The following is a 24,243-nucleotide window of genomic DNA, read 5'->3' as shown; positions in this document are numbered from 1 at the left end:
TCACCAAAGTTGTATCTATTTCAAACTTCTTAAATTTGATCACAAATTTGTCCTCATTTGGATTTTTCATGATGGATTTATGCATTTTAGAAGTTGAGGAAAATTGGTTGTTCAATGGTAATGGCCCAAAATGACCTATAATGTTTCCTTTTGGCACATGCCCTTTCAAGTTGAATTTAAAGTTTCTCAAAGAATAAAAGTTGGAAAGGACATATTGAAATTTATAATGAAACTTGGATGGCCTTCATCTCATAAAAATTGAGCAAGTTATGGTCCTTGGAAGTTGACCTTCTAACTAGGGCACAGACAAAATGACCTGTAATTGTTCACCATAAAAAATGACTTTCCAAGCAAAACTAGATCTTGATGTCAACGTGAAAGTTTTTTTGTAAAGTCATAAGTAGTAAACTTGATTTTGGGATAATTTACATATGATAAAAAATTTAGTAGATAGGGTCTAGTGAACCCCAGTTTTGACCAGTTGACTTTCTCTAGTCAACCACCTTGAACCAACTTGAAAACTTGAAGTTCTCTTGATATTTTGGACTCATGAAGGATCATATATGCATAATATGATGTATAATGAATTATACCTTGATATATTTGATCAAATGTTGAAGTAACTTGCTGAGGAATTCACACAAGATACCCAGATGAATTAAGGCTTCCAAGGCAAACAAGCTTCAAACTCTTGATGAATTCTTGATCAAAATGATAAATGATGATCATGTGGATCCATATATGATATCTAGAACCAATGTAAACCATCTCTTGATTAATATCCTTGCACTGAGGGTCTCAAACCCTAATTGTGAGCTTGATGAGGCCTTGATGGATGCACACACTACCTACAAAAGAAACAAAGCTATATATAGACATATTTTTGGTATTTTTGTTAGTAAATAATGAAAAAAATTATGATACAATCAAATGTGCTTGTTGATCTCTCCCAATGCAAACCCAATGAATGAGGGGCAAGGAGGATGCCAAAGTGTGATCTCAAAGCCAATGCATATGATGAGATAGCATGAGGGATCTTAGGGTCAAAATTGGGGTCTTACATATGGCTGTCAAGATTAAAGAAGAGGTTTAAATGCATATTGACGCTGGTTTCCTTGTTACCGTTGAATACCCTTTGTGGGTACCTAACATTGTGCTTGTTTCAAAGAAAGATGCTAAAGTTCAGATGTGTGTTGATTACAGAGACTTGAACAAAGCCAATCCAAAAGATGATTTCCCTCTGCCACACATTGACATGTTAGTAGACAATACGACTAAGTTCAATGTCTTCTCCTTTATGGATGGATTCTACGGTTATAACCAGATTAAGATGGCACCCGAAAACATGGAAAAAACAACATTCATTACACCTTTGGGAACATTCTTCTATAGAGTGATGCCTTTCAGTTTAAAGAATGCAGGTGCAACGTACCAAAGAGCCATCACTACTCTTTTCCATAACATCATGCACAAAGAGATAGAAGTCTATGTTGATGATATGATTGTTAAGTCGAAAACTGAATAAGATCATGTTGAGTATTTTTTGAAGTTATTTCAGCGGTTGTGAAAATTTAAGCTCCGATAGAATCCTAATAAATGTACTTTTTGTGTCCATTCAGAAAAGTTGTTGGGTTTCATTGTTAGCCAGAAAGGTATTGGAGTAGATCCTAATAAAGTCAGAGCTATTCAAGAGATGTTGGTGTCGAAGACAGAAAATAAAGTCAGAGGGTTCCTCGAACGTCTGAATTATATATCCAGATTCATATCTCACATGACTGCCACGTGTGGGCCAATCTCCAAGCTTCTCCATATAGATCAAGGTTGTGTGTGGACTGAAGACTTCCAAAAGGCTTTTGACAACATTAAGGAGTATCTTCTTGAACCTCCTATCTTGTCTCCTCCCATGGAATGAAGGCCTTTGATCATATATTTGACTGTGTTAGAAGAATCTATGGGCTGTGTGCTTGGACAACAAGTTGAAACTAGTAGAAAAGAGCATGTCATCTACTATTTGAGTAATAAATTTACAGACTGTGAGTCTCGGTATTCTATGCTTGAGAAGACTTGTTGTGGTTTAACATGGGCTTCCAAACATTTATGCCAGTATATTATCAATCATACCACTTGGTTGATATCCAAAATGGATCCAATCAAGTAAATTTTTAAAAAACCTGCTTTGACTGGAAGGATAGCTCATTGGAAGATCCTGTTGTTTGAATACAATATTGAGTACAGTACTCAAAAAGTGATTAAAGGAAGTATTCTTACAGATCATTTAGCTCACCAGTCGATAGATGATTATCAATCCATCATGTTTGACTTCCCTGATGAAGATGTTGTGTACTTATAGGCTAAAGATTGTGATGAACTGTTTCCTGAAGAAGGACCAGAGCCTGGATCCTGGCGGGGTTTAGTGTTTGATGGAGTTGTTAATGCTTATGGTAACAGAATTGGAGCAATCAATATTACCCCCAAATGTTCTCATATCCCTTTTACTATAAGATTGATGTTTAATTGTACGAATAATATGGCAGAGCATGAAGCTATTAGACGATAGTACCGATCTAGAAGGGGGGTTGAATAAATCAGTTTTTGAAATTTAGCACTTTTTAAAAATGTTTTCAACAGTTACGGAAGCACCCTAGACTATAATCGTTTAAACGACTCGTTAATGGAAATATCGGATATGCGTGAAACCAAATGAGATAACTACGATAGAGATAATCAACCATTATCTAAATCAATCGATTAACTACCACAATCCCTGATATCGTTACCTCTAATAATGCGTTTAACACAATAAGAGAGCAAGTAAAATATTACTAGATTTGTGTGAGATTAATCTTATCGAACACTTGGTAAGCATTCTACACCAAGTTTTAATTTCACTCAAATTGAATGTGCAAAATTTTACTCAATTGCAATCAAAGTGATTGCACCAATCTATCGAACAGTTACTATGCACAACAATCAAGCGACATTGATTTTACTATTAATTTCACACAACGTAATTAATGCAGAATTTGAAGAGTTAAGAGATAGAGAGAACAAGACCAGATTTATTGAGGCAGTTCCCCTATCGTCCTCGCTTAGGGTACGTCTCCCCTCAATTCTAAATCTAAAATTGAGATGTTTTTATTAACACGTTACAAAGTCAATACAAAAGAACAAATGATCACCACCAGTCAACCCCTAGTGTTGTTGCAGATCATATTCAGATCTCTCCCCTTGATACAAGTTGAACCAAGTTCTTCAAGCGCTTTGAACAAACCTCCGGTTACCGCTACCTTATTGCAAGAATTTCTCGTTCTCTAAAACTTCAGCTCGGCTGATTTCGATTGCAAGTCGCTGGAACCCTAAGCTTTCTTCACAATCCTCCGGTTACCATTACTTGTTTGACCGAACCCACCATTCTTCAAACTTTTCACTCGGCTGAATCTATGAAGCAAAGGTTAGTGCAAAAAACCCCAATGGGTTTATTCAAGAAAACCCCATACAAAGCCTCAACCCAAACTAAGATTACACAATCCTATTTGGACGTTATCACCACAACAATGCACAATGCTCAACAAAGATTGTTATCTGTGATTATTGAGAAATGCAATGAAGAATGAAGATGAAGAGAACTTTGGTGTATATATTTCAGTTTTCTTGTTCTTTTTTTGAAGAAGAGACTCTAGAATATTTATATGATGCATGGACCAAATAACAGACATAACAGAATTATTTTGCAAAATTGCACAGCAGAAAATTGAGTCCAAGTAGTGACCACTCGACCTGTTCATACAGGTCACTCGACCTATATGGACCCGAGGCAAAATTATTCAAGTAAAACAGGCGATGAGTCGACTCAAACAGGGGATAAGTGGACTCAAATAGAGTTTTTCTAGGGTTGAGTCGACCTATGACTCGACCTGTTCAGACCCGTGATTACATGGTTCAAATGAAAATAGGCATTGAGTCGACGCAACATGTGGATGAGTCGACTCATTTAGTTTTCCCATGATTGAGTCGACTTGTGACTCGACCTGTTCAGACCCGAGAGTTATGCTCTGAGTCATGAGTCGACTCACGGTTCTTAAACTCTCAAAAATGAGTTTTGATATGTATTTTGACCAATTTAACCAATCTCTTATGAACCTAGGGTATTAACGATGATCAAGTGCATGATTCACATCTATGGTATGCACCTTTATGCCTGGACAAGTTGAACTTATATTTTGAACATGTTAGAGGATGAATGCATTATATGATATGATGACACCGTCCAAAGTACACGTTATGGGCGACTAGAAAGGTTTGACATCATTAAAATAAGGACTAGGCATATTTGCCCTCACATACTCCCCCTTTTTGGTGATGTGAAACCGTGGCACAATCGTGTACTTTGATAGACATCCTCCCCCTGATTTTCTGCATGCCTTCAAACATTCTGCTATTATAAATCTGCTAAATCAGCTATTGTGTTTCCATTGCTTCTCCACCTTTGACAACATCTAAAAGAAATAATGAAACGGTCAACATGCTATAAAGATATTCATAAGCACTTAGTCAACGACTTTGCAACATATAGACATCAACAACCATGCACATAACATGAAGTCAATGGAAGAAGTATAGGCATAAATATTACACAGAGTAAAAGAAAATAAGTAAATAAAATTGCCACATTTGTTTAGCATAAACTTTAAGACGAATAACTAAATACAATAAAATTCATGTTAAATATTATATCTAAGCAAGTTCAAGTATAATTCAAACATAAAAATTGATCAAACTTAGATCAAGCCATCAAATGAACATCAAGAATTACATAGATCAAATATATACATACATAGTTGATCAATATAGGTCAAATGGATAGGAATGATATTACCTCCAATGGTGACAGACGACGAGTGCCCTCACATTGCCCCACTTATAAATCAAGGAATAGACAGGAATAATATATGTATTTAAACACGATCTGAGATATCGAGAACACCAAGTTCCCTACAGATGTGGAAGAAAGGCTTTGTCGCAAGTGGTTTTGTGAAAATGTCGGGAAGTGGATTTTTGCTATCAACATGCTCGAAGACAACAACGCCTTTCTCAACATGATCCTTAAGGAAGTGATGCCGAATTTCAATATGTTTAATGCGCGAATGTAGTATAGGATTTTTGGTTAAATTCATGGCGCTTGTGTTGTCATAAAAAATAGGAATATGTTCAAGTTGAACATTGAATTCAAGTAATTGTTGTTTGAGCCACAAAATTTGAGTGCAACAATTACCCGCAGCAACATATTCCACCTCGGATGTTGACAAAGCAACTGAAACTTGCTTTTTGCTGTGCCAACTCACTAAGGAATTTGAATAAAAATGAAAAGTATCACTTGTGCTTTTCCTATCCGATTTGCAACAGGAAAAGTCAGAATTGGAGTAGCCAACCAAAGAGCAATCACTTCTCTTAGAAAACCAAAGTCCATACTTTAAAGTACCACAGAGGTATCTAAGTATGCGCTTGACAACCTTTAAATGTGATTCTTTGGGACATGGTTGATACCTAGCACACATACATACACTAAACATAATGTCTGCTTGAGATGCGATAAGATAGAGGAGAGATCCGATCATACCTATATACCTTTTATATCTATGGCCTTACCATTTTCATCCCGATCCGTATTACAGTAGTAGGCATTGAAGTGTCGATTACCTTGGAGTTTGCCATATCGAAGCGCTTGAGTAGCTCATTACAATACTTCATTTGGCTCACAAAAGTTCCTTCTTCAAGTTTCTTGATTTGAAGTCCGAGGAAGTAACTTAGCTCCCCCATCATGCTCATTTCAAATTCTCCCTGCATCAACTTAGAGAATTCCTTGACCAAATTTATGTTAGTAGATCCAAAAATAATATCATCTACATAGACTTGAACTAAAATAGAGTGTTTTCCTTGACGCTTAATAAAAAGGGTTGTGTCAACCTTCCATCTTGAGAATCCTTGTTCTAGTAGAAATTTGCTAAGACGCTCATATCATGCCCTAGGGGCTTGTTTGAGACCGTACAAAGCATGTTTAAGCTTATAAACATAGTTAGGATGCTCACAGTTTTCAAAACCGGGAGGTTGAGATACATAGACCTCTTCATTAATGTGACCGTTTAGGAAAGCGCTGTTAACATCCATTTGAAATAATTTGAAATTTTGAGAACAAGCATAGGCAAGCAAAAGGCGTATAGCCTCGAGTCGGGCAACCATAGCATAAGTTTCCTCATAGTCGATGCCTTCCTCTTGGTTATACCCTTGAGCAACAAGGAATGCCTTGTTGCGAGTTATAACTCTGTTTTCGTCTAACTTATTCCTAAACACCCATTTAGTGCTGATTACTCGATGGCCTCACGGAGGGGTAACAAGATCCCGCACCTCATTTCTTTTGAATTGATTAAGTTCCTCTTGCATCTCTAAAAACCAATGTTCATCGAGTAATACATCTTTGGAGTTTTTTGGCTCATTTTGAGAGACGAAAGTGACATGATAACAAAAGTGACTTATCTTTGACCGTGTGGTAAATCCCTTTGAGATATATCCTAGAATATCATCGATGGGATGATCCTTAGAAGATTTACATTCCAAAGGAAGATCATTGTTATTAATCGAATAATCCTCCTCTTTCTTTTTGGAAATTTGATCTGGCTTCTCCTCAGCTTTTTCCGGATGGGGTTCAACACGCTTTTCTTCTTGATATTTTATTATATCTTCCGAAGGAACACCTCCACCATCAACAATAATACATTCTCCGATAGTTTTCGGATAAGATTCATCAAAATAAACATGTACGGATTCTTCAATAATAAGTAACCTTTTGTTGTATACTCTATATGCTTTACTAGATTGAGAGTATCCGAGAAAGATACTTTCATCAGCTTTTGAGTCAAATTTACCAAGGTTTTCTTTACCATTGTTTAATACAAAGCATTTACATCCGAAGATATGAAGATGTGAAACATTAGGCTTCCTTCCCTTTAGCAATTCATAAGGGGTTTTGTTTAGAATAGGACGAATGAGTATCCTATTCAATACATAACAAGCCATAATTATGGCATCGGCCCAAACTATTTAGGAAGGCCATTTTCATTGATCATAGTCCTTCCAAGCTCTTCTAAAATTTTGTTTTTACATTCCACTACAACATTTTATTGTGGAGTTCTTGGAGCAGGAAAATTATGATCAATGTCGTTTGTTTCACAAAATTCCACAAAGAGGTGGTTTTAAAATTCACCTTCGTGATCACTTCGAATAATAACTATGCTAGTGTTCAATTTGTTTTTGAGACATTTTGGCAAACTTTTCAAAAGCAAAAAAAGTGTCACTTTTACTTGCTAAGAAGATAGTCCAACAAATGCTAGAGTAGTCATCTACTATAACAAAACCCTAGTAGTTTCCACCTAGACTTTTAATTCTAGATGACCCAAAAAGGTCCATATGGAGAAGTTCAAGGGGTCTCATTGTGGAAACAATGTTTTTAGATTTAAACGAGATCCTTGTTTGCTTTCCCATTTGGCACGCATCACATAAGTGATCTTTTAAAATTTTGATTTTGGGAAGACCAACTACTAGATCTTTTGCAACAACTTTATTTAGCAAGTCAAAGTTGACATGCGCTAATCTTCTATACCAAATCCATGAGTCTTCACTCATGGAGATGAGACATTTAGCGCTAGTCAAAGATACTTCATTCAAGTTAAGCATGTATACATTATTTTCCCTCCAGCTCTTAGGCACATCATTCTTATTATCATTGTGTTCAATCATACAAAAATCTTTTGAAAACGATACTTTATATCCTTTGTCACATAATTGACTAATACTAATGAGATTGTGCTTAAGGCCTTTAACTAAAAGGACGTCTGAGATAGTAGTAGAGGAGGGATTACCAACACTAACTTTTCCGAGTAAAGCTCCCTTGTTATTATCACCATAGGTTACAAACCCTTTCTTCTTAGCCACAAAGTCAAAGAACAAGGAAATGTCACCCGTCATGTGTCTTGAGCATCCACTATCGAGAACCCATGTTCTTTCCGTATCCTCAAGACATTCCACCTACAAATTTAAACACGGGAAGGAGGTGCCCAATTTTCATTGGGTCCTAGTGTGTGAGTGAAACTTTGGTTATATTTGGGCAACCATTGAAAAATGCCTTTAGGAACTAGAAATCTCCTACACCGATATTTAGCAATAGTATGTCCCCTTTTGTAACAATATAGAAATTTTAAGTTCGGATGGGAGTTGCTTTTGCTAACTTGATCCTTTACCATATAAGTGTATTTTTTATAAGGATTATTCATGTTACTTCTAAAATGTGATTGATCAATAGCAAAGGTAACTTTAGGTTGTAAAGCCTTGTCTAATTTAGCTTAAAGAGTTCTAACCTCTCTTTGCCAAATGTGACAAGTTTCACATCCAGACCATCTAAATTAAAATCCCTTATCATCTTCAGTTTTGCCTTTAATAACCTCTGTCATAGATTTCTTAAGAGTTTCTAATTCCTTTTCAGAATCTGAAATCTTCTTTTCTAAATAACAGAAAATTTTCTTATTTGAGGTTAGGCATTTGAAAGCTTCCTTGGCCTCATTGTGTAGAGTACTAAAGGCATTTTGCAAATCACAATAAGATATTTTATCAACATGATCATATTTAGAATGACTTACATTATTTTTCTTCTTTTGATGAGTTGTAAGATAAAGATTGGCATTTTCTTCTTTATCACTTGAGTTATCATCGCTTGAGGACTCACTATCGTTCTCCCATGCAATGTATGCTCTTCTAGATTTGCTAGATTTGTTGTGACGTTTGTCTTTTCCTTTGTCTTTCTTTAACAAGGGACAATCCGACTTATAGTGATCGGCCTTTCCGCAGTTAAATCATGATCCTTTTGACTTAGTTGTCTTACCTTCCTCTTGATTCAGGAATTTTGATTGTCTTCTATAGTTGACAAGATTTTTATCCAAATGTGGGGCTTCATTCTTTCTAAGGTATCAGTTATACCTCCTTACGAACAACCCTATGTCTTCATGCAAATCTTTATCGTCATCACTTGATTCACTCTCACACACATCGTTGGGGGATGACTTATATCTTGAAGTCTTTAAAGCGATAGACTTCCTTTTGGTTTCCTTAGCTTTCTCCTTCTTTTCCTTCTTTTGACTCTTCTCTGTTTCTCAAGGTTCATGAGCTCTTGCTCATTCTCTTGAAGCTTGCCAAACAATGTTGTCATGTCCAATGTTCTTAGATCATTGGCTTCCTTAATCGCGGTGACCTTTAATAGCTGTCGCATCTCGGAAAATACGATTCCTTGTGATGGTCGTGGAAAAATTATGTTCGAACAGAGTCGCCACCGAACTTTATTTATTCCAATGAAGGAATAGGAAAATATCAATAAAACCTTTGAAAAAATAGAATACTGGTCGTCGCAACCATATTCGGGTTCGGGAGTTGATTACGCAAGGGGAAGGTATTAGCACCCCTCACGTCCGTTGTACTCAACGGGAACCTTTTAGTTTAAATCTATATTTGAATGTTAGTTAACGTTGTTTGTTTTCTTCGAATGAATAAAGATTGAAAAGAGACGGATGGAAACCTCAGAAGGGGGGACAAGGGAGTTTTTTTATTAGTGTGCTCGCGAAGATACGACAATCTTTTGCCTACGTATCCTTATGGTGCAATAAGGAAGTCAGAGCATCTGTAGTTCGGGGAACTATGATTGGTTGGTGTCTTTTACCGAACAGCTGTTTAGATCATGTTCTAAAGGCTAAACGTTGGCTTGTCTACTCTCGGCGGAGGCTTAAGCACTAGTTTGTTGTGCGCATTAGAATGGATTAAACATTATTCTTTCTGAAAAGAGTTTTGGTCACACGGGGGTGACAAGTTGAGTTAATGTGTTTGATGTTTGGTTTGATCGGTTTCAATCGCACGAGGGCGAGGAAAAGATAGGTTTGATGTGTTGAGATATTTTTGGTTGGATGACGATTACTCGGATAGTCGAGTAAGACAACTCGTATCCGAATAGTTGAGAAAGGGAATAGAAGACTCTAGACCATATTCTTTTTCATCCTTAATTATAAAAGGATTTAGTAATAATTAAGTCATTTTGACTGGATAACGATTACTCAGATAATCGAGTAAGACAACTCGTATCCTAATAATCGGGAAAGGGAATAGAAGACTCTAGACCACTTTATTTTTCATCCTTAATTATAAAAGGATTTAATGATAATTAAGGTGTTTCGAATGGATGACGAATACTCGGACGGTCGAGTAAGACAACTCGTATCCTAATAATCGGGAAAGGGAATAGAAGACTCTAGAACACTTTCTATTTCATCTGAGTAATTATGAAAATAGGTTTATGTATGGTTGGTATTTTTAGAATGAACGAAAAGTACTTGAATGGCTGAGTAAGACAACTCATATACAAGCATTTGAGAAGAGGAATTGAAAACTCAAGACCATCTCCCTTTTCGTATAGTTCATTATGAAATGATTTGATTAATTTATTAATTCGCGAAAAAATGACAATTGTTCGACTGACCGAGTAAGAGAACTCGTATTCAAGCAATTGAGGAGAAAAGTTGAAAACTCAAAGTCATCTCCCTTTTCATTTCTTATTACAAAAATGATTCAATTTGATTGTGCTTAGGTGGCTAGAAGTGACGACAATTGTCTAACTGACCGAATAAGAGAACTCGTATTCAAACAATCGGGGAGATGAGTTGAATGCTCAAAACCATCCCCTTTTTCATTTGGTTATTATGAAAATAATTTGATCTTAATAAGCTTAGGCGAGTTAGAAATGAAAATTATTTGACTAACCGAGTAGGAGAACATGTATTCAAATAATCGAGGAGAGGAGCTGAAAACTCAAAACCACCCCCATTTTCATTTCGTTATTATGAAATGGTATTTAATTGTGATTAGGTGTTTTTTTTAATTAATTTTGGATAACATACTCGACATTGGATCGAGGTTTGAATTGGTATTTGTGAATAAATTGTATTTTAGTGAATCAATCATCTAATCGATTAATTAATAATCGAATAGGTCTCATTGTAAGAAAGCCCAAGAGTAAGCTATGTGAGGTTGATGGCGATGCTTTAAAAGCGATCGACTTACAAAGGTGTTTGAAAATGGGCTTGACTTGGAATCAAGGACTGTGTGATTTTTAGTGGTTTAAAGTGGTTTTGAAATTGGTGTGGATTGATGATGAAATTGAATTGGTCTTGGTTTAGAAATGATTGAAACGATTGTAAAATAAATCGATCAATGTTTAATTACCAAAGCTAATTTATTAAAATTCGATTAAAATGATTAATTTCATTAATTAAAACTAATTATCAAAATTATTTAACAAAATAATAAATATAATTAAAATTAATTAATCAGAATTAAACTAATTAAGCGGAATTTTAATCAATTAATTGATTTAATTAAAAAAAAGATAGAAATACGTGACGACGTTAATTTTAAAAATCAAATCGAGTCGGCTACAATGTGCTCAAACTGGTTATAGAGAAATGACAATAGAATTAGTGCCATACGCGAGATCGTAACGCGGTGATAATATTTTGTTGATGTATTGTAACTTTAGCGACGTAACTACATACAAATGCCAAATCCACGGACTTTATACGTCTTAACGCAATGAAAATCAAACACAAAATTAAATTTACATATTTTATCATACGTTACCAAAAGTCGTCAATACCGCGACATAATCGGGCCGACAACAAGCAACCCACATAATCACTATATTACAAACTTGATTTCAAGACTCATGATCATAATAAGGGTAAAAACAAGTGGGCTTGAATCCAATGACTTCTAATCCAAATAACCAAAATCTTATTTTAGTTGACATAAGTGTAAAAATAAATTAATCTTTTTTTTGTCAAATAACACAATATATTTATAAATAAGAAATGAGTGATAAATAATTAAAATGGAGACAAGTAGTACTAGAAATCAAAAAAGGTATTAGCTCCCTTTCCCCTTTCACCTTCTGTTACCAAGAAAAACAAGTACCAATCCTAAAGTAACATATGGTATTTAATTTTCATTAAAACAGACAAAGCTAAAGTGGATACTAAACAGAAAAAAATGTTTCGATCAACTTCTTCCGACCATTATATTCATTTCCGCTGTTCATCCTGGCTTCCAACACAAAATGAAGAAATATGGAATATATAGTCCTATAAACCAAATCAATCCAAATATATTCGAACACAATAATAGCCAAACAACAATCAACAAAGCCATGACTTATTATACCAGCCCAAATTTTCACACAAACAAAAACAACAATACGATTACTGAATAAGATTGTGAATTAAATGAAAAATATAAAGCATGATGAAAAACAAATAGAACACGATGAATCGCCATTAAAAAAAGTCTAAAACCAAGAGTTTACCGAAGGCGAAGTCATCGTCGGTGTTTGTTATTAAACACGTCTTGGGATGGGCAAGCCGGCGGCGATATGATGGAAACGCGGCGCTTCACAGTTGAAGGGTGTTGAACATTTGTTGGAAACAAGTTGCGACCTTTGAAGAGATGATGACGTCGACGATGGTTGTATTTTTTTGCCGGTGATACTATGGCGGAGGTGATTTTGAGCGCTGACGACATCGTCGGAGAGATTTGGGATGGTGGTCGGAACAAAGGTTCACGGCGGATGAAGTGAGTACTGTCGTGTGGTAGAGGTTGTTCTCGGCGCATGGTAGAGGTCGTTCTCGGCGCGTGGTGGATGTTGTGATGAGCGGCGAAGGGTGAAGGGTTTTCCGACGGAGATTGGTTTTGTTGGTGGAGGGTGCGAGGCGGAGATGGGAGTGGGAATGGTGAGACGCGAAGAAGAATCTCCAGCGAGTGACGGTGATGGTCAGAAGAGATGAGGGTGAGTGACGACAAAGGTTGGTTTTGAAGTTTGTGAGGTGTAGGAAGGTGGGTTTTGGAATGGTGAGACGTCGGCGGCTAAGGTCGAAGGGTTGAAGGTGAAGGACGAAAACGGAGCGAGTGTGAGCGAAGACGGAAGAGAGTTTTTTGCCTTCCTCTTTCGTTTTCTCTTTTTCTTTTTTTGTTATTATTTTTTTAGAGAGAGATCTGGGAGATGGTCGGTACAGTCCCCCCTCTTGTGTACAATAAAATAGCCCCTTTTTATCTTTTCCCAATTTTCTTTTTTATCATGAGTTGTCACCACCTTTTTTGTTGGCAGCCGCATGAGGATTCCTTGGATCCTCCTCTTCAAGCTCATGAAACTAATATTATATACTAGGGTTTATAGAATTAACAAATGTCCAAACTAACCTTAGTCTAGATATTTTAGGAGATAAAAATGAGTTTCAATAATAAAATCAAATCAAATTAAAAAAAAAGTTAAAATAAACAAACTAAAATCAAACTAGTTAGTTACTTAATTCTATTTAAATTTACTAATTATTTTAACTAAAAACAAAAATAATCAAAAATGAATAAAAGTAGGGTCCGAAAATTCCCGAAATAAAAATAAAAATGAATGCACCAAAATGATCAGCACGAAATAAACTTATTGGAAAAATACAGCATTTCTTTTAATTCTAAAATAAATTTTCACCAGTTAAAAGGCTCAAACGAATTAAATTGCAGCTGAAAAAGTCGTTGAAAAATATAACGAGCACAACAGGTTGAACTATGCGAACTGTAGATTAATAATACTGGTGTCTGCAAGTTTAATTTCGAAACTATTTTATCCGCTGATTTTACACGTACTTGAGGAATGGTTTAACCAAAAATGTCTGTATTTTCAAGAATCTATTCCGACTGATATTTTATATATTATTAATGATGAAATGCATGTTATGTTGTACAACTGATGCAAATTGAAATAAAAATCGAATTTATGAAATTTTTAAAATGCCCGGACAAAATTGGGGTATGACAGCTGCCCCTATTTAATTACCATGAACCAGAAAGTATGAATGACAATAGTCTTCGTACATTCGTGGTGGAAGATAATTAAATACGAAAAGACCCGAATTTTGTCCTTTGAAATGCAAGGAAGAAATGCATAAACAAAATGCAGTGAGAAATACAGTAAGAAAAGGTTATCGGAAGGTAAAATGAAACAATCAAGACTCTCTGGGAATTATCAGAATAATATCTTGGATGCCATGATCGAGATATTTCAACAATAGAATGATACCTCAATTGTATTTAAGACTTTCTGAAAATTAGCAGAACATTGTCTTGAACTGAAAACACGATATTCTCTGGGGATCAACGGAGCAGTTTCTTACATGATATAATCGAGATATTCCCACAAGGGAATGATACCTCAGTCGTATCTAAGATTCTCCGAGGATACTTAGAGAAGTGTCTCTAAGAACAAATGAGATTCTTCATATCGATGAAGCAGCATCTCAAACAGTAAAATGAGATTCTCTGTATCAACCGAAGCAGTATCTTATACGATATAATTAAGATATTCCGAATGAGGGAATGATACCTTAATCGAATCTAAGACTCTTCAAGGATACTGGAGCAGTATCTCTAAAAATGAAATCTGGAATGAGACTCTTCATATTAATGAAGCAACATCTCAAACAAGCAAAAATGAGATTCTTTGTATCGAATCGAAGCAACATCTTATACGATAGAATTAAGATATTCTGAACGAGGTAATGATACCCTAATTGAATCTAAGACTCTTCAAGGATGCTAGAGCAGTATCTCTAAAAATGAAATCTGGAATGAGACTCTTCATATTTATGAAGCAGCATCTCAAACAGAAAAAATGAGATTCTTTGTATCGAGTCGAAACAGCATCTTATCTGATAGAATTAAGATATTCCGAACGAGGGAATGATACCTTAATTGAATCTAAGACTCTTCAAGGATACTAGAGCAGTATCTCTAAGAAAACAAATGAGATTCTTCATATCAATGAAGCAGTATCTCAAATAGAGAAATGAGCTTCTTCAGATAAATGAAGTAACATCTCAAATGTTCATCAGTTGGGGGAAATATTTAAGAAAAGACTCCTTTTGAGGGAGATTTACTAGAAATGCTCTACAGGGGAAAAGCTCATAAGAGGCTTTTTAGGGTAACCTCTGCTTGGGGAGCAATGATACCAAAGAAAATGCTGGGAATATCATTATTAATCATAAAGTTGAAAAAATGCCTTACTGGAAAATGATTCCACGAGCACATGCAGGGTAATAACTTTATTTGGAAATGAGGAATGTCTAAGATATACATGAATGACCTTGGATCCTGATATTTTATGTTTGAATTTTGTATGATGTTCCACTTTAGGTGGGAATACCATGCATGGGATGATTCATGAGATGCATGCAAGTATGCAATTGTTGGGGATATTTGGTCGTGCATGTAGGAATGCGAATGATTTTTATTTTGTTGAAATTCCCATTTTGTGGGAGTGTTATGCATGAGTATGCTGATGATTTATATGACTGTTTTTTTTTTAATTTTCTGTTTGGTAGGAAAACCATTTATGAATGATTCATATGATGCATGTTAGAATGTAAATGGGTAATTGGATATTTTTTGTAGGATTTTTATTTTGTTTCCAATGAGATATTGTTGGAGAATATCATCATCAAGGGGTTGATGGAAAATAATTTGTCATCGTCAAAGGGTTGACGGGAAGAAGTAAAGGATGGCATCACCAAAGGGTTGGGGGAAAAGGAATTATATGTAGTATCATCTTCAAAGGGTTGATAGAAATAAACTTCACTATGGAGTGGCATCATCAAAGGGTTGATGGAAATGTATTTGTCATCGTCAAAGGGTTGATTGAAAAAGATTGTCATCATCAGAGGGTTGGCGGAAAAAGATTGTCATCATCAGAGGGTTCATGGAAAAGAAATTATATATGTGATATCATCATCAAAGGGTTGACAGAATATAATTGTCATCATCAGAGTGCTGATGGAAAAGAGTTTGTCATCGTCAAAGGGTTGACGGAAAGAAAAAGTCAGGTTATGTCCTTATCAAAGGGTTGATGGGAAGGATTTATTATGTTTTGTATGCATATGATACATGTTAATGAGAATTTCTCATTTTAATGAGAGATTTTTGATATGCAACTTCCTTATTTGGAAGGAAAGTCATGTGTGTTTATTCTATGCAGTGCATGTGGTAATGCAAGATGAATGTTGATTATCTTTGGATCGATCTCCCTTTTTGAAGGCGAGACTTTCTGGGTACCAATGTTGATTGGACTTGAGTTTATGAAGATGCCAGCAAAGTGGAATTTTTATTTTTGGTAGTTGCCAATATGGATTGGACTTTTAGTTGGAGATGCCAATAGAGATTGGAGTTTGGTTTTGGAGATGCCAATAGGGGTTGGACTTTGGTTTTGGAGATGCCAATAGGGATTGGACATTGGTTTTGGAGATGCCAATAGGGATTGGACTTTGGTTTTGGAGATGCCAATAGGGATTGGACTTTGGTTTTGGAGATGCCAATAGGGATTGGACTTTGGTTTTGGAGATGCCAATAGGGATTGGACTTTGGTTGGTGAAAGGTTCTGACTTTCCCTACACTCGATCTTTTGAAGATGTGATGATTGGATGATGAACATGGATGCTCTTGGTTCCCCAAGTTTGATCTTTTGCTGATAGACAGTGTGTTTGTTCTTAAGAGAACCTCAACTTCTTTGCCTGATGTGCCATGATGGTCTGCAAATGATTTAATGAGCGCAGCGACATAATCAATGCATGGTGATTGTGCTCTTGCTCTGCCCTAAGGCTCTTTGCAACTTGTCTGCCCTAGCCTGTAGGGTCCTTGAAGGAATTTGTCCTTTTGAAAGGAAACCCTGGGAACATTTATACCATGGCTTAAACTTATTTTTTCCCCAGTGTATGAATCTTTCTGTAGTTTGCCCCTGATTGGGATTTTGAAAGGCTTGCCCCAAATGGACTGAACATTTTGAAATTATTTGCCTCCTTGATCCACTGATGCTTGGGGATTTTTTGACTGACCAACTCATATTCATTGGATACCATGCTCCTAATCCCATAGGGTTAGAAGTAGTCTTGATTTGGGTCAGCATTGACGAACCATCAAGTTTTTCTCTGATTTCTTATTTGAAGTTCCTTGATGTCAAGTGCTTACTTGCAGTTAAAATTGTTTATTTAATCAATGGTAATTTTAACGTGACATTCATGCAGGTTTGAAAAATCATTTATTGAGGTGATGTGATAGTGTGTGACGAATGAACCATTAGTTCGAACGCATTATTGATTTAGCTAGTTTGTGAAAGATACAGCGAGAATATGATGCCAAATACAGGTGATTATAAAATATTTAGGAGTCAGTTTACGCAACCTTGATGTAGTATACTCTCAAAATAAACCTTGCCTCAATTAGATCTTTTAAGGGTTGAAATGTGGCTTGGTTCATGGTTATCGAAACAAAGGATGTAAGGCTCAAATTTTGTTTTAACCCACCCCTTCTTCATGATGATCTCCAATCCTACATTCAGTTAAGTCAACACACATATTCAACTTTTAAAAGAGTTTGAAGGTGTAAGACCTCTTGAAATGGCAGTCACCTTATTTTGTTTTTCATGGATGTTGGTGACCCTTTGATTTTGGTATGGTGGTCACTAAATTTGTTTTTCTTTTGTTGAGGGTTTTCATTGCCTCTTTTGATTTTTGTTTTGATCCCTAACTTTTGCCTGGACCATTTTTTGAAGTCTTAGTCCATCGGGATTTCCCCTTATTTTTTGCCTAAGTCGCCTTTGGGGTATCGACTTAGCGGGCTTTTTCTTTGATGAATTGTGACAGCCAAGTCATTGGTCATTAAACAACAACCGACATAACTTTTGTATTTTTCAAGGGTCCTTCGACACTTCAGGATGTGTGCGAAGAATGGCATATAGTTGATCCGTAGACGGGATGTTTCGCCTTGTGATTTGAATGCGTAGTCAGATTAATTGAACACTACTTCTAGGCTCGAAGTGGTTGACTAGGAGTTAACTCCTTATCTCTCCAGTGTTTGGGGATTCGAAACAATGCATGTACATCATCAACAACATTTTATCTGAAAGCATACAATCAACAATTATGGGTATTTTGTTTTCGTCATCCTCCCTTCAATCTTTGCTAAAACAAACAATTTGATAAGTGAATGGGAGTAATATTTTTTTATATCAATGGAAAAGATGAGTGAATACGAAAGGATTCGTTCAAAACATGCATAATCGTTTCATTAATATTACCATTAAAGGAAACCAACAATACTTGAACGCAGATAAGAACTTAACATGCAAAGAAAAATACAAATGAAAATGCTAAAATAGTCAAATGATTGCCAGTGCAGAGGAAGCTTTCTCGTGTCTGGTTCAATGTTGGGCTAGCTTCCTTTAGAGTAATGGTAGTTCTGCTCATCGAGACTAGCATGATAATCATCTTCAGATCTATTCTTAGAAATCTCTTCCACGGTTTGGACTAATGGACCCGCATAGCTAGGCGAAGAAATATTGTTGATGTGAAGGCCTCGAGGCGCAAATGAGAACATTTGGGAATCAAGCAAATTCTGTGCCTTGCTTTTGAGCACCTTACAGTCTTCAATTGAATGCCCTTGTGCCCTAGCATGGAAGTCACATTGGGCGTTGGCATCAAAACCTGATGGATATGGAGGACTTACTTGATTTAGCTCCTTTGGCACTATCAGTCCTCTCTGAATCAAATATGGAAGTACTTGATAGTGTGGCATTGGAAGCGGATTGATGTGTCTCTCTAGCTTTCTTGGCCTTTGTTGAGCATGTTGGTGTTGTCGATGTGGAACATCCTGCCGTTTGTATGCCTGCTGAGGTGGAATCCGTTGTTGATATTAGGGAGATCCTTGATTTGTAGGATACTGACCATAAGGAGAAGATAGTCTCTGATATGGAGCTTGTAGGATTTCCCAGACTGCATTAACTTCAACCTCTTCTTCCTTTTGGGAACTGGCAACAGATTCACTCTCAATGCTCTAGCTATTTAAGGCACATTGGATTCTTCCACTTTTAAGGCCATGCTCGATGTGTTCTCCAATTGACACCAAATGAGCGAAGTTTGATGTTGCACTGCTAATCATCCTTTCGAAGTAAGGACTTTGCAAGGCATCCCTGAATAATTCCATCAATTCTTTGTCCAAGAGTGGTGGTTCAACGCGAGCCACTAACTCTCTCCATCTTTGGGCATACCCTCTAAAGGATTCATTGCTTTCCTTAGATAAAGCTCTTAACTGCCTGCGATCGGGAGCTATGTCCAAATTATATTTGTATTGCTTCAAGAAGGCGTTAGCTAGGTCCAGCCATGATTGAACATGACTCCTTTCTAACTTCATGTACCAACTCAATGATGCCCCAGTCAAACTGTCCTAAAAATAGTGAATTATTAGCTTATCATCATGGGCATGAGAGGTCATTTTCCGGCAAAACATCACCAAATGGTGCTTTGGACAGCTATCCCCTTTATACTTCTCAAATTCTGGTATTTTGAATTCTACGGGTATAACCAGGCCTGGTACCAAACACATGTTTAAAGCATTCAGTTCAAGAGTATATTGTCCTTCTATGGCCTTGAGTCTTTTCTCAAGCACGCGACATCTTTTAGCAATCTCATCATCTTGTGGTTGTTCATCATTAACCATAAGGCTTGTCCCATGGGAATCTGGCGCAAAGAATGCAAAGCTATGATACTCAATAGCATCATGATATGAGGGACCCCCATCTCGAATGATATGACGTTCTCGCACCACAGAGTTATCAACTGGGGTTCGCATCGGCTGAGGTTGGGTAGGATCATTTACTAGAGGTGGACTAACATTCTCAACGACTGCAGTCTGCGGAATATTGTCCTCCCTTTTTGCTAAAGCTATCATAGCCTCCACAAGTTGTCTATCTGGTTTTTCATCGAGTCTACATCTCCTCTCAGTGCAATATGGCTTTGCTCCAACAGATCCATGATCTTTCAAGAGCTACTTCAAGTCCGATATGAGTGTTGGGAAATCAACTGCAGGTTATGGACGAAGGATGGATGAGTTTTTCTTGGATTTTTTTTAAAAGTGATATGCAATGCATGATGAATGCATATGCAATATATGTGTATAAATGTAGTGACATGTTCAGGATCACAGGTTCAATGTATTCTTAAGTTAATCAGAACAACGGGTAGGTAAATGGTATCTCTGATTAAAGGAACCCCAGGGGCAGGCTCTATAGTTGATAGGTCCCTAGAGTCATAGATCTTTCTTGAGAACGTCATTGTCGTGACGAAGACTCGTCGGACAATAATATCCTTAAGATGATCTCGTCTAGGTGAGGTCTTCGTATTGTCCCAACAAGGAAGGCTCCATGGGGATTCTACTACACGACTCTCGAGTCCAAGGTTCTAACAAGGTTCTCAAAGTCATAGATCGAGGTTGGAAGTATTATTGTAAGGTAATAATACGTCCAAGGGATCTCATCTGATTGGGGCTTTCGTATTATGTCAACAAGTCTGAGACTTTGTAGGTTAATACTACATAACCGCAAGATAGAGTAGGTTAAAAGGTCCCTAGAGTCATTGATCCAACATGAAAATATTACCTCGTGACGAAGACTCGTCGGGCAATAATATCTCAAGAGAATCTACTCTAGGCGGGGTCTTCATATCGTCCCAACAAGGAAGACTCTTTGTGGGCCTCCACTACACAACCACCAACTTAATCTTATGGTTTTTCTCAGACTCGGGTACAGAGCATATCTCACAAAGTTCCAATAATCAGAGAACCCCAAATAAGACATAGTCAATAAACCACAACACAGTAATTACAACAGTATAATAACAGAACAAATATAACAAACAAGCAAGGTTAACACTCAATACAGAAATTGAACTAAGTTAGGCTTCACTCTCTCTTGCTTAGAGCTAGTCCCCAGCAGAGTCGCCATCTGTCGCATCTCGGAAAATACGATTCCTCGCGATGGTCGCGGAAAAATTATGTTCGAACAGAGTCACCACCGAACTTTATTTATTCCAATGAAGGAATAGGAAAATATCGATAAAACCTTTGAAAAAATAGAATACTGGTCATCGCAACCATATTCGGGTTCGGGAGTTGATTACGCAAGGGGAAGGTATTAGCACCCCTCACGTCCGTTGTACTCAATGGGAACCTTTTAGTTTAATTCGCGATTTGAATGTTAGTTAACGTTGTTTGTTTTTCTTCGAATGAATAAAGATTGAAAAGAGACGGATGGAAACCTCAGAAGGGGGGAAAAGGGAGTTTTTTTTATTAGTGTGCTCGCGAAGATACGACAATATTTTGCCTACATATCCTTATGGTGCAATAAGGAAGTCAGAGCATTCGTACTTCGGGGAACTATGATTGGTTGGTGTCTTTTACCGAACAGCTGTTTAGATCGCGTTCTAAAGGCTAAATGTTGGCTTGTCTACTCTCGGCGGAGGCTTAAGCACTAGTTTGTTGTGCGCATTAGAAGGGATTAAACATTATGCTTTCTGAAAAGAGTTTTGGTCACATGGGGGTGACAAGTTGAGTTAATGTGTTTGATGTTTGATTTGATCAGTTTCAATCGCACGAGGGCGAGGAAAAGATAGGTTTGATGTGTTGAGATATTTTTGGTTGGATGACGATTACTCGAATAGTCGAGTAAGACAACTCGTATCCGAATAGTTGAGAAAGGGAATAGAAGACTCTAGACCACATTCTTTTTCATCCTTAATTATAAAAGGATTTAGTAATAATTAAGGTATTTTGAATGGATAATGATTACTCGAATAATCGAGTAAGACAACTCGTATCCTAATAATCGGGAAAGGGAATAGAAGACTCTAAACCACTTTCTTTTTCATCCTTAATTATAAAAGGATTTAATGATAATTAAGGTGTTTTGAATGGATGACGAATACTCGGACGGTCGAGTAAGACAACTCGTATCCTAATAATCGGGAAAGGGAATAGAAGACTCTAGACCAAATTCTATTTCATCTGAGTAATTATGAAAATAGGTTTATGTATGGTTGGTATTTTTAGAATGAACGACAAGTACTTGAATGGATGAGTAAGACAACTCATATCCAAGCATTTGAGAAGAGGAATTGAAAACTCAAGACCATCTCCCTTTTTGTATAGTTCATTATGAAATGATTTGATTAATTTATTAATTTACGGAAAAATGACAATTGTTCGACTGACCGAGTAAGAGAACTCATATTCAAACAATTGAGGAGAAAAGTTGAAAACTCAAAGTCATCTCCCTTTTCATTTCTTATTACAAAAATGATTCAATTTGATTGTGCTTAGGTGGCTAGAAGTGACGACAATTGTCTAACTGACTGAATAAGAGAACTCGTATTCAAACAATTAGGGAGAGGAGTTGAAGGCTCAAAGCCACCCCCCTTTTCATTTGGTTATTATGAAAATAATTTGATCTTAATAAGCTTAGGCGAGTTAGAAATGACAATTATTTGACTAACCGAGTAAGAGAACTTGTATTCAAATAATCGAGGAGAGGAGCTGAAAACTCAAAACCACCCCCATTTTCATTTCGTTATTATGAAATGGTATTTAATTGTGATTAGGTGTTTTTTTTAAATTAATTTTGGATAACATACTCGACATTGGGTCGAGGTTTGAATTGGTGTTTGTGAATAAATTGTATTTTAGTGAATCAATCATCTAATCGATTAATTAATAACTGAATAGGTCTCATTGTAAGAAAGCCCAAGAGTAAGCTATGTGAGGTTGATGGCAATGCTTTAAAAGCGATCGACTTACAAAGGTGTTTGAAAATGGGCTTGACTTGGATCAAGGACTGTGTGATTTTTAGTGGTTTAAAGTGGTTTTGAAATTGGTGTGGATTGATGATGAAATTGAATTGGTCTTGGTTTAGAAATGATTGAAACGATTGAAAAATAAATCGATCAATGTTTAATTACCAGAGCTAATTTATTAAAATTCGATTAAAATGATTAATTTCATTAATTAAAACTAATTATCAAAATTATTTAACAAAATAATAAATATAATTAAAATTAATTAATCATAATTAAACTAATTAAGCGGAATTTTAATCAATTAATTGATTTAATTAAAAAAAGATAGAAATACTTAACGACGTTAATTTTAAAAATCAAATCGAGTCGGCTACAATGTGCTCCAACCGGTTATGGCGAAATGATAATAGAAATAGTGGCATACGCGAGATCGTAACGCGGTGATAATATTTTGTTGATGTATTGTAACTTTAGCGGCGTAACGACATACAAATGCCAAATCCACTGACTTTATCCGTCTTAACACAATGAAAATCAAACACAAAATTAAATTTACATATTTTATCATACGTTACCAAAAGTCGTCAATACCGCGACATAATCGGGCCGACAACAAGCAACCCACATAATCATTATATTACAAACTTGATTTCAAGACTCATGATCATAATAAGGGTAAAAACAAGCGGGCTTGAATCCAATGACTTTTAATCCAAATAACCAAAATCTTATTTTAGTTGACATAAGTGTAAAAATAAATTAATCTTTTTTTGTCAAATAACACAATATATTTATAAATAAGAAATGAGTGATAAATAATTAAAATGGGGACAAGTAGTACTAGAAATCAAAAAAGGCATTAGCTCCCTTTCCCCTTTCACCTTCTGTTACCAAGAAAAACAAGTACCAATCCTAAAGCAACATATGGTATTTAATTTTCATTAAAACAGACAAAGCTAAAGTTGATACTGAACAGAAAAAAATGTTTCGATCAACTTCTTTCGACCATTCTATTCATTTCCGCTGTTCATCCTGGCTTCCAACACAAAATGAAGAAATATGGAATATATAGTCCTATAAACCAAATAAATCCAAATATATTCGAACACAATAATAGCCAAACAACAATCAACAAAGCCATGACTTATTATACCAGTCCAAATTTTCACACAAACAAAAACAACAATACGATTACTGAATAAGATTGTGAATTAAATGAACAATATAAAGCATGATACAAAACAAATAGAACACGATGAATCGCCATCAAAAAAAAGTCTGAAACCAAGAGTTTACCGAAGGCGAAGTCATCATCGGTGTTTGTTATTAAACACGTCTTGGGATGGGCAAGCCGGCGGCGATATGGTGGAAATGCGGCGCTTCATAGTTGAAGGGTGTTGAACATTTGTCGGAAACAAGTTGCGACCTTTGAAGAGATGATGAC

Source organism: Lathyrus oleraceus, chromosome 6 (assembly GCF_024323335.1).
Source record: "Lathyrus oleraceus cultivar Zhongwan6 chromosome 6, CAAS_Psat_ZW6_1.0, whole genome shotgun sequence".
In the NCBI taxonomy this organism is placed as follows: Eukaryota; Viridiplantae; Streptophyta; class Magnoliopsida; order Fabales; family Fabaceae; genus Lathyrus; species Lathyrus oleraceus.
Note: the sequence above shows the minus strand (reverse complement) of the source record.